Genomic DNA, 8472 nt, shown 5'->3' on the forward strand with positions numbered 1-8472 from the left:
GACATATTTTCTGGAATGTCTTCTGCAACCAAAATGTATTGCTCAATTATTTCTATAATTTGTTTCACAACAGCTAAAGGAAACAGGAAAGCTGTCTATAATGAAATATAGTTTATGTCATAAGTTGTTATATAAATAAGAGTTTAACTTTAATGGTGTATGCATAATTGTAAAACTGTTTTTGATAAAATCATAGTAAATTTATTGGTTTTTTCAAAAAAAAATTTAAAATTTATTCAGAGATTTTATTTTACACTTATGCATATATTTTAATGTTTAAAAATTTTGTATTGTGATATTTTAGAAATCGACCATTTTTAATTATATGATAATCCATTAAATGATAATGTGAATTTCAATTCAATTGTATAATATATATTTCAAAGGTATGTAAGTATAAAGTTTGTATATTAGTATTCAATCACACATTGTTATGCATGTTTGTTCAATATTATATAAAAAAGTTATACTTATAATATTTTTTTATTGCCAGTAATTAAATAATTTTACAATGATATATACATTAAGTTCAATATATTATTGAATTAAGTAATGTGATGTAATATAATACAATGCTTGTTAATATTTTAATTCATGTTTACATGTTACAACTTTTTAGTATTCATATATTTGTTGAATTTAATTTAGAAACATTATTAGTATAATATTAGTACAATATCAAACAACAAAAATTTATCAAATATATATAAAGTCAAAGTAATTATTTTAACCATAAAAAAAATTATTATTCTTACTACAATTATGTATCTCGAAAAGGAAATTTCAAGTAAAATAAAAATTGTTAACTACATTCTATTACTATATAGAATTAAATTTAGTGTATTTTATATTATATATGTTCTGATCTTAAGTCGGTTAAGATATCATAATTAGAGTAAATCACGATATTCGAGATATTGTTTCCTGGAAACTCAGAGTTTTATTACAATTTTATCATTAAAAAACATCTCAAAGAATTAAGAAAATAAATATATTTAAAGTGTCATTAACCTCGACTCCCAGGCTGTGAGACTATCAAAACCACATATATATTTAAATATATTAAAAACAAGATTATAAAAGAACTAATTTTAAAATTCATATATTAACATCTCTTATCTTAATATTTAGTGTTATTTAGTTTGTACACAAAATTATCCTCTTTAATATGGATTTTATTTATATTTATTGATCTTATTTTGCAGTATATTATGATATGATTTTTTATTTTTTTTACTTTTCAAGTGATACTTCATTCTTGACTTGATATTGAAAATTTTCATATTTAGATTTTACTATCCAATGTTTTGGTTTGTTGTATTTTGTTAAATCTTCCTTTTAAGTGTTTATCATTTTTATTTTTTTTTGGAAATCTCACTTCTTTGTTTTTTAGAGAGTAAAATGCTGCTTAACAATGTTAGTCAATATTTTTCAAAAATAACAATTAAAAGATATTTTCCATCTCAACAGGTAAATAATATTAAATTCAAAATCAAGAAAAGTTCAAAATTAAGAAAGATTAAGAATTGTGACAACTCTAAAAATTAATTTTTAAGACTATAAAACAAGAAATTAAGGTTTGCAAAAAATAGTAGACACGAATTCCTAGGAAAGTTGTAGAATGGATTACAAAATTTTAAAATATAGACTAGAATGACCAAATTTATCAATGACCACAAAAATGTAGGGCTTCTTCTTCTTGTACTCCCACGTTTTTCTTCCTGCACCCCATAATTTTAAATATTCTAAGATTAACCTTGAGCAAAAATTTGAAAAGGGCAACGTTAAGCACTTCCACAGTCACTGCTCATCTTCATCCTTGGGTTTCAACTGTTGTGGAGGTTCTTCATAATTGTTGGAAGCAAGGCGGAGGAGTACACAACGTTGCCGAAGTGTTGTCTGGGTTATAGAGGTAAGAGTTAAGGTTTTTTTTAAGAAACACGGTGGTTATGGAAATTTCGGGATTACCGGATATCGGGATCCGATAATACATTCCAGATTCATGAATCTAGAATAAATTAAATTATGTGTTCCGGATGAGGGGGTGTTCCGGAAGGTAAAATGCCATAATATGTTGTTCTCCGGATTTCTGAATCCAGAAGCTTAAATTTCATTACGGATGGGTTGATCCGGTACTGTATTTTGTGTTATGGATTCATGAATCCGGAATGCGTTACTTGCATTATGGATTTATGAATCCAGAATTGTATATTGTGTTATGGTGCATTCTGGATTCATGAATCCAGAATGGTTTTTTTGTGTTATGGTGCATTCCGGATTCATGAATCCGGAATTATTTTTTTGTGTTATGGATTCCTGAATCCGGAATAGTCTTTTTGAATTATGGATTGTTGGATCCGGAATGATTTTTTTAACTTATGGATTCATGGATCCGGAATGCAATAATTTTGTTTCATTTTTTTTATTTGTAGAAGCATGGACAGTAGTGAAGAATTTGAACAACAATTATATGATGGTGTGAATGTGTGGGATGATGATGATATTGAGAAGTCATTATCTAAATCGAAGGGATATGAATTTACAGATGCGTTTACTACAGATGAGGTAAAGTTAAGTTTGTAAAGTATGTTTAAGTTGTTTGTTAATTAGTAAATAATTTGTCATGATAACTTTTGTAGGTATTTCGTACTCGGGATGAGCTCCTAAAGTGGGTTAGAAAAGTTGCGTTTGACATTGGTTTTTGTATTGTGATATTGAGATCGGATACTTCAACTGGCCAACGAGGAAGGAAAACATTTGTGTTATTAGGTTGTGAGAGAGGAGGTCAATACAGACGATATAAGAAGGATTTACAGGTTACTGAGAGTGGAACTAGGAAATGTGGTTGTCCTTTCAGATTACGAGGGTATCCAGTAAAGAGTGGTGAAGGGTGGATATTGAAATTAATTTGTGGGTCTCATAATCATGAGTTGACAAATACATTGGTTGGTCATCCATATGCTGGTAGGTTCAGTGAGAAGTCAATGCTTATGGACATGACAGACAGTTCGGTGAAGCCTAGAAATATTTTGCTGACAATGAAAGAGCATAACGAGAAAAATGTGAGCATAATAAAGCAAGTTTATAATGCACGATATATGTACAAAAAATCAGTACGAGGTGATATAACTGAAATGCAACAATTGATGATGTTACTTGAGCGTGATATGTATGTCCATTGGTCTAGGTTTGAAGAAGGGACGAATGTTGTGCAAGATTTATTTTGGACACACCTTGATTCAGTGAAGCTATTGAATGCCTTTAACATTGTATTGATGATGGACAATACCTGTAAAACTAATAGGCATAGGATGCCCTTGTTTGAAGTTGTTGGTGTAACCTCAACGGGATTAACTTTCAATGCTGCATTTATGTTACTCGCATCAGAACGTCATCATAACTTTGTATGGGCCCTTGAGAAGCTGAAAGGTTTGTTTTTGAGATTTGATTCATACCCGAAGGTTTGGTTAGTGATAGAGATATTGCTCTAATGAATGCAATAAATGTTGTGTTTCCCGAAGCTGCTAATTTGTTATGTCGTTTTCACATTGATAAAAATGTTAAAGCTAAATGTAAAATGATTGTTCATCCAAAAGAGGCATGAGATCAAGTGATGGAATCTTGAGAAGCAATTGTTGATTGTGAAAATGTAGAGTCCTATGAACATCGTGTTGAGGCATTTAATGTTGTTTGTTCACCATGGCCTATATTTACTGAATATGTGATTAGTACTTGGTTAAATCCACATAAAGAAAAGTTTGTTAAGGCTTGGACGGATAAAGTCATGCATTTAGGCAACACGACAAGTAACAAGGTTGAGGCTGTACATTGGAGTTTAAAGAGGATCCTTGAGACATCAATGGTGGACTTATGATTTTGTTGGGAATCCATTAATAAGATGATCATCTTGCAACATAATGCAATTAAATCTTCATTTGAAAAGAGTTTGCATGTAGTGAGTCATGTCTTCAATGTAACAAGATATAAGAAATTGCTTGGCTTCGTATCGAAATATGCCTTGCAGTATATTGCAGAAGAGAGTGATCAAGTTCAATATGTTGGTTTAGATAAATCTCGTTGTGGGTGCACCATTAGATCTACTCATGGCCTTCCTTGTGCTTGTGAATTGACTTCCTTTGGTGTGGGTAGCATACCATTGCAGTCAGTGCATCTCATTTGGACACGATTAAGCTTTTTAGATATTTCAAGTGATGATACTTCAACAGAGTTGTCCATCCAACAAGAATGGGCTGTCATCATGAATCGGTTCAAGGAGGTTGACATGGCTGGTAAGATTAACATCAAAGCCAAATTACGTGAGATTGCCTATCCAGATAACACATCTTTATGTCCACAAAGGGAGAAAGTCAAAACAAAAGGTGCACTAAAAGGGCGTTAGAGTAAATTTGGTAGATCAACGAAGCGAATTCCTTCTTACTTTGAACATGTTGATGCCATTCTTTCACAACATGATAGTTCATCTAGTTTGATATTGTTGATGTTAAGGTTGACGGTCATTGTGGCTATCGTGCGGTTGGTGCATTATTGGGTATGGGAGAGGAGTCTTGGGCTATTGTACGCATGAACTTGCATAAAGAACTTTGTTAATGGCGTCAAGAATATATTGATTTGTTTGGCGGGGATGAACGATTTGAATTTTTGAAAAATTCACTTCTAGTTGACCACATGGTAATTGTATTCATTCTAAATGATGTTATTAATTGTAAAAAGGTGTATGAGTGGATTAACTTGTTACATTTTCTTCTGTTTGCAGATAAGTACAGATAAGTGGATGACAATATCAGATATGGGATACGTTATTGCAAATCGATATAATGTGATTGTTGTGTGTTTATCTCTTAAACAATCATTGACTATTTTTCCATTAAGATCCCAACCTCCAACAGATTTTAATCATCACCGCATCATCTATATTGGACATGTTCATGGAAATCATTTTGTTCGGGTTTGTTAAACTTCATTATCAATGAATTTTAGGAATCATAGAAAAACTCAATTAATGACATTGCTTACAATTTTTAACAGGTTCAGTTGCAAGAAGGTTGGCCGATTCCACCAACATATATTTTATGGTCTACTCATTGTTATCCAATTGCCAAAACATGGTGTTCATATTATACTAGTCGGATGCAAATGTTTACACAAATTATGTCCATTAAACGACATTTATAGTTGTAATTGCATTGATAAATGAATATGTTAACATTCTGACTATTATAAATGCGGAAGAAGAATTGTCTAATTTCATAACCAAAGTGTTCATTCATCAAATTCATAAATAATTGTAAACTAAGTCTTTCTTCACGAAATTACAAAACATAACAACAACTAAAATGATGATGATCATCATCATTGTCCGTGTCGTCGTCTGCGGACATACACAGACATGTCCTCAGTGGCTGATCAGGCTAGCATCAAGGCTGTCTGTGTCCCTTCCCATGCAGGTGAATCCTCGGTTAGATGACCATCATCTATAATCAACTAGAGGATGCTATTCTTCTACAAAGACCCTACAATTATAAACAAATTACATTAATTGCAATTGAGCATGTATTATTTAAATAAGCAAGTAATAAGTTCTTACCACTGCGGGATGCTCAGAGATAGTATCATTCCCGCCCTGACGTCGTCCATAATGGGTAATCACCGGAGGTCGATCATCCTCAGCCATCTGGATGATATATGGGTGTGATATAGACCGGAACCACTCCAAATATGCAGGAACACAGGTTCCAACATCAGCTGCTAATACTACACCCTGTACGAGGTTAGCATTATAATCTAACCATCGATGGTCGCACCACTCTATGCTCTTCATAGGGCATCCATTGAACAACACCAACACAAAGGCTATCTAATTGCATCCGAACTGAGGCAAGTGTGGACAACCTACTCCCGACCACATATTTCATACACCGCGGCTGATCCTCAACATAGTCATCCCGAAGCTGTCGGTGTCCAATACTCGGAAAGTGCTCATATATCCATGATGAAAATAACGTGACATACCCAGCTAACTGTCTAGTATTTGCATAGGAACCATCTCCCAACTGCTCATACATGTGGGTCAAAGTAGCTGCTGCCCACGAGTATCCTCTGGTGTGCCTTAAATCTACAAATAATCCCAAGTAGGATACACTAACCGACGTAGCACTCTTATCTGCAAAGATGGTGCAACCTACTAGGTGTAGCAAATATGCCCCTGCAACAACAGTCCATTGTCTCCTGGTACATGCGTCCTACATCTCCCTCAACCAGCTTAGACGCACATGTCCACCCCGACAATGACGAGTCTCAGCAGCTGCTACTCCCCAATCTACACGAAGTGATCAACAAGCAAATCGGTCGCCGTAGCTGTATCCAAGCTCGGATACGTGTAGAATTGCCCCATAAGGTGCAACAAATTCGACACATCATCCAATGTGATGGTCAACTCACCTACAGGCAGATGAAATGAATTTGTCTTTGGGTGCCACCTTTCTACAAAGGCACACAACAGTCCTTTGTCATCGTGTCATAGTTTGCCCCAACAAGTGCAGCTAAACCTGACAACTCCACTGCAGGTAGTATCCGAGGATGAGGAGCTCCCATCTTACTCATTTTTCGGCCATGAGACACCAATTTTAACTCTCATCGATCCTAATTTAACCAACCAAAATCATATACAATTTAATGAACGAAAGTCATATCAAATTAACAATGAACAAGTATCATATTACAACATATTTACTTACCACACCATTCCATAATTGCATGACCACATGGTCTTCATAACCGGTCAATAGTGTCCCATCTCGTGGACCTCCAGGATAACCTTCACCTTCTATTTTAGGTGCGTCTTCATCCTCCACCTCCATTTGGGGTTCAACTTCTTCAAGTTCAACATCAACATCTTCTGCATCTTCATGTTCAACATGTTCTTCATCTTCATTAACATGTCTTCTTCTTCTTCTAACAGAGGTTGTGGGACGTAGACGATCACCTTGTGAACCTCCTCCCCTAGTCTTCACCATTTCTGTTCAATTACACCATTCAAGTTAGATTCATCTTATATTGATAAAGCTGCAGAAATTTGCATGTGGTACCCTGCACTAACAGTGTACATGTCATCTAATTCTAATCTTTTATAAAGTATACATGAACATTTGATGAATCTTTCCTTGGCTGTCGAAAATGCTTAGCTATTTTTAGAGGTAAAGGAGAAGTTCCAAGCAAAAAAAAAACGAAGCAAAAAAAATAGAGGAATAGTAGACAGAGGTCTAATGGTTTTCCTACTTCAATAACCATCTACGAATTAAAGCTTTTGCTACATAAAAGTATAAACACTACCGGATTCCTAAATCCGGAATATTACCGGATCAACAAATCCGGACTACTACTGGATCAACAAATCCGGAAAGGTGACGGATCCTCACATCCAGGAAAGTACCGGATCCACAAATCCGGGAAAGTACAGGATCCCCAAATTCAAAAATCTACCAGATTCTGTGATTTGGAATGTGAAATAACATTTACGGAAACACCAATCCATGAAAAAAACGGATCTCAAAGTCCGAAACACATGAATGAAACGTTACTTATCTTTATGAATGAGATTTGGAAATCACAAGAGAGATGGATGAGATTTGGAAGGAGATTCAATGTGTGTTGCGTCGCTGCTATCAAAGAAGGCGTTGCCTCCACGCACAAATGACAACCATTTCCAGTTTTTAGGGTTTTATTAGATTAAGGATAATTTTGGAATTTTAAAAATTAAAAAGGGTAGTTTTGTCTTTGCACAAGAGTGTGGGGGTGCAGGAAGAAGCTTCCAAAATGTAGCTGCAGCACACTAGTCCAATAAAATGTGAAAGGCTTCTTCTTCCTGCACCCCTATGTTTTTCTTCCTGCATCCCCACAATTTTTAAATCCCGAAACTGACCTTGACTTTTTATTTGAAAAGGGTACTGTGGTTACCGGAAATCGGAATCTAGGAGTGTGCTTCTGATTCAACAATCCGGAAGCAAATTTTGCATAAATTATTGATTTCTGGATTGTTGAATCTGGAAGCCTAATTCTGTTATGGATTGGTTGATCCAGAATGTTTTTTTTTGAATTATGGATTTCTGAATCCAAAATGCATGTTTCTGTTACAGATTGGTGAATCCGGAATGTTTTTTTCAATGATGTATTTTTTAAAGTGAAATGCATATTTTGAATTACGGATTGGTGGATCCAAAATTTTATCAGAAGTGCCAGTTCGAAATCTTTCTGGATTCCATTATCCAAAATGCGAAAAAATAAATACAGTTCAAGTGTATTTTAGGCTTTTTAAAAAATAATAGGGACAATTTTATCTTTTGTATAACACTGTGGGAGTGCAGGAAGAAAAATTTTGGGGTGCAGGAAGAAACTACCTATGTAAAATTGTGCAGCAGAATTGCAACTCAAAACAAGTTTTGGCCCAAAATTATT

The 8472-nt window shown here is 34.3% G+C and overlaps 1 long non-coding RNA gene and 1 pseudogene across 1 annotated transcript; one reads left to right on the forward strand and one right to left on the reverse strand.

Annotated features, from left to right (window-relative positions):
• Nucleotides 1–2436: 2436 nt before the first annotated feature.
• LOC137815541 (uncharacterized) lies at nucleotides 2437–5193 on the forward strand (annotated as a pseudogene).
• A 19-nt stretch (nucleotides 5194–5212) lies between these two features.
• On the reverse strand, nucleotides 5213–7708 carry LOC137813616 (uncharacterized). Its single transcript, XR_011081462.1, has 3 exons — nucleotides 6756–7708; nucleotides 5606–6660; nucleotides 5213–5531 (listed from the first exon to the last, which is right to left on the reverse strand). It is a non-coding gene; the product is annotated as an uncharacterized lncRNA (long non-coding RNA).
• Nucleotides 7709–8472: the final 764 nt, after the last annotated feature.

This window comes from Phaseolus vulgaris, chromosome 1 (assembly GCF_000499845.2).
Source record: "Phaseolus vulgaris cultivar G19833 chromosome 1, P. vulgaris v2.0, whole genome shotgun sequence".
NCBI classification, from domain to species: Eukaryota; Viridiplantae; Streptophyta; class Magnoliopsida; order Fabales; family Fabaceae; genus Phaseolus; species Phaseolus vulgaris.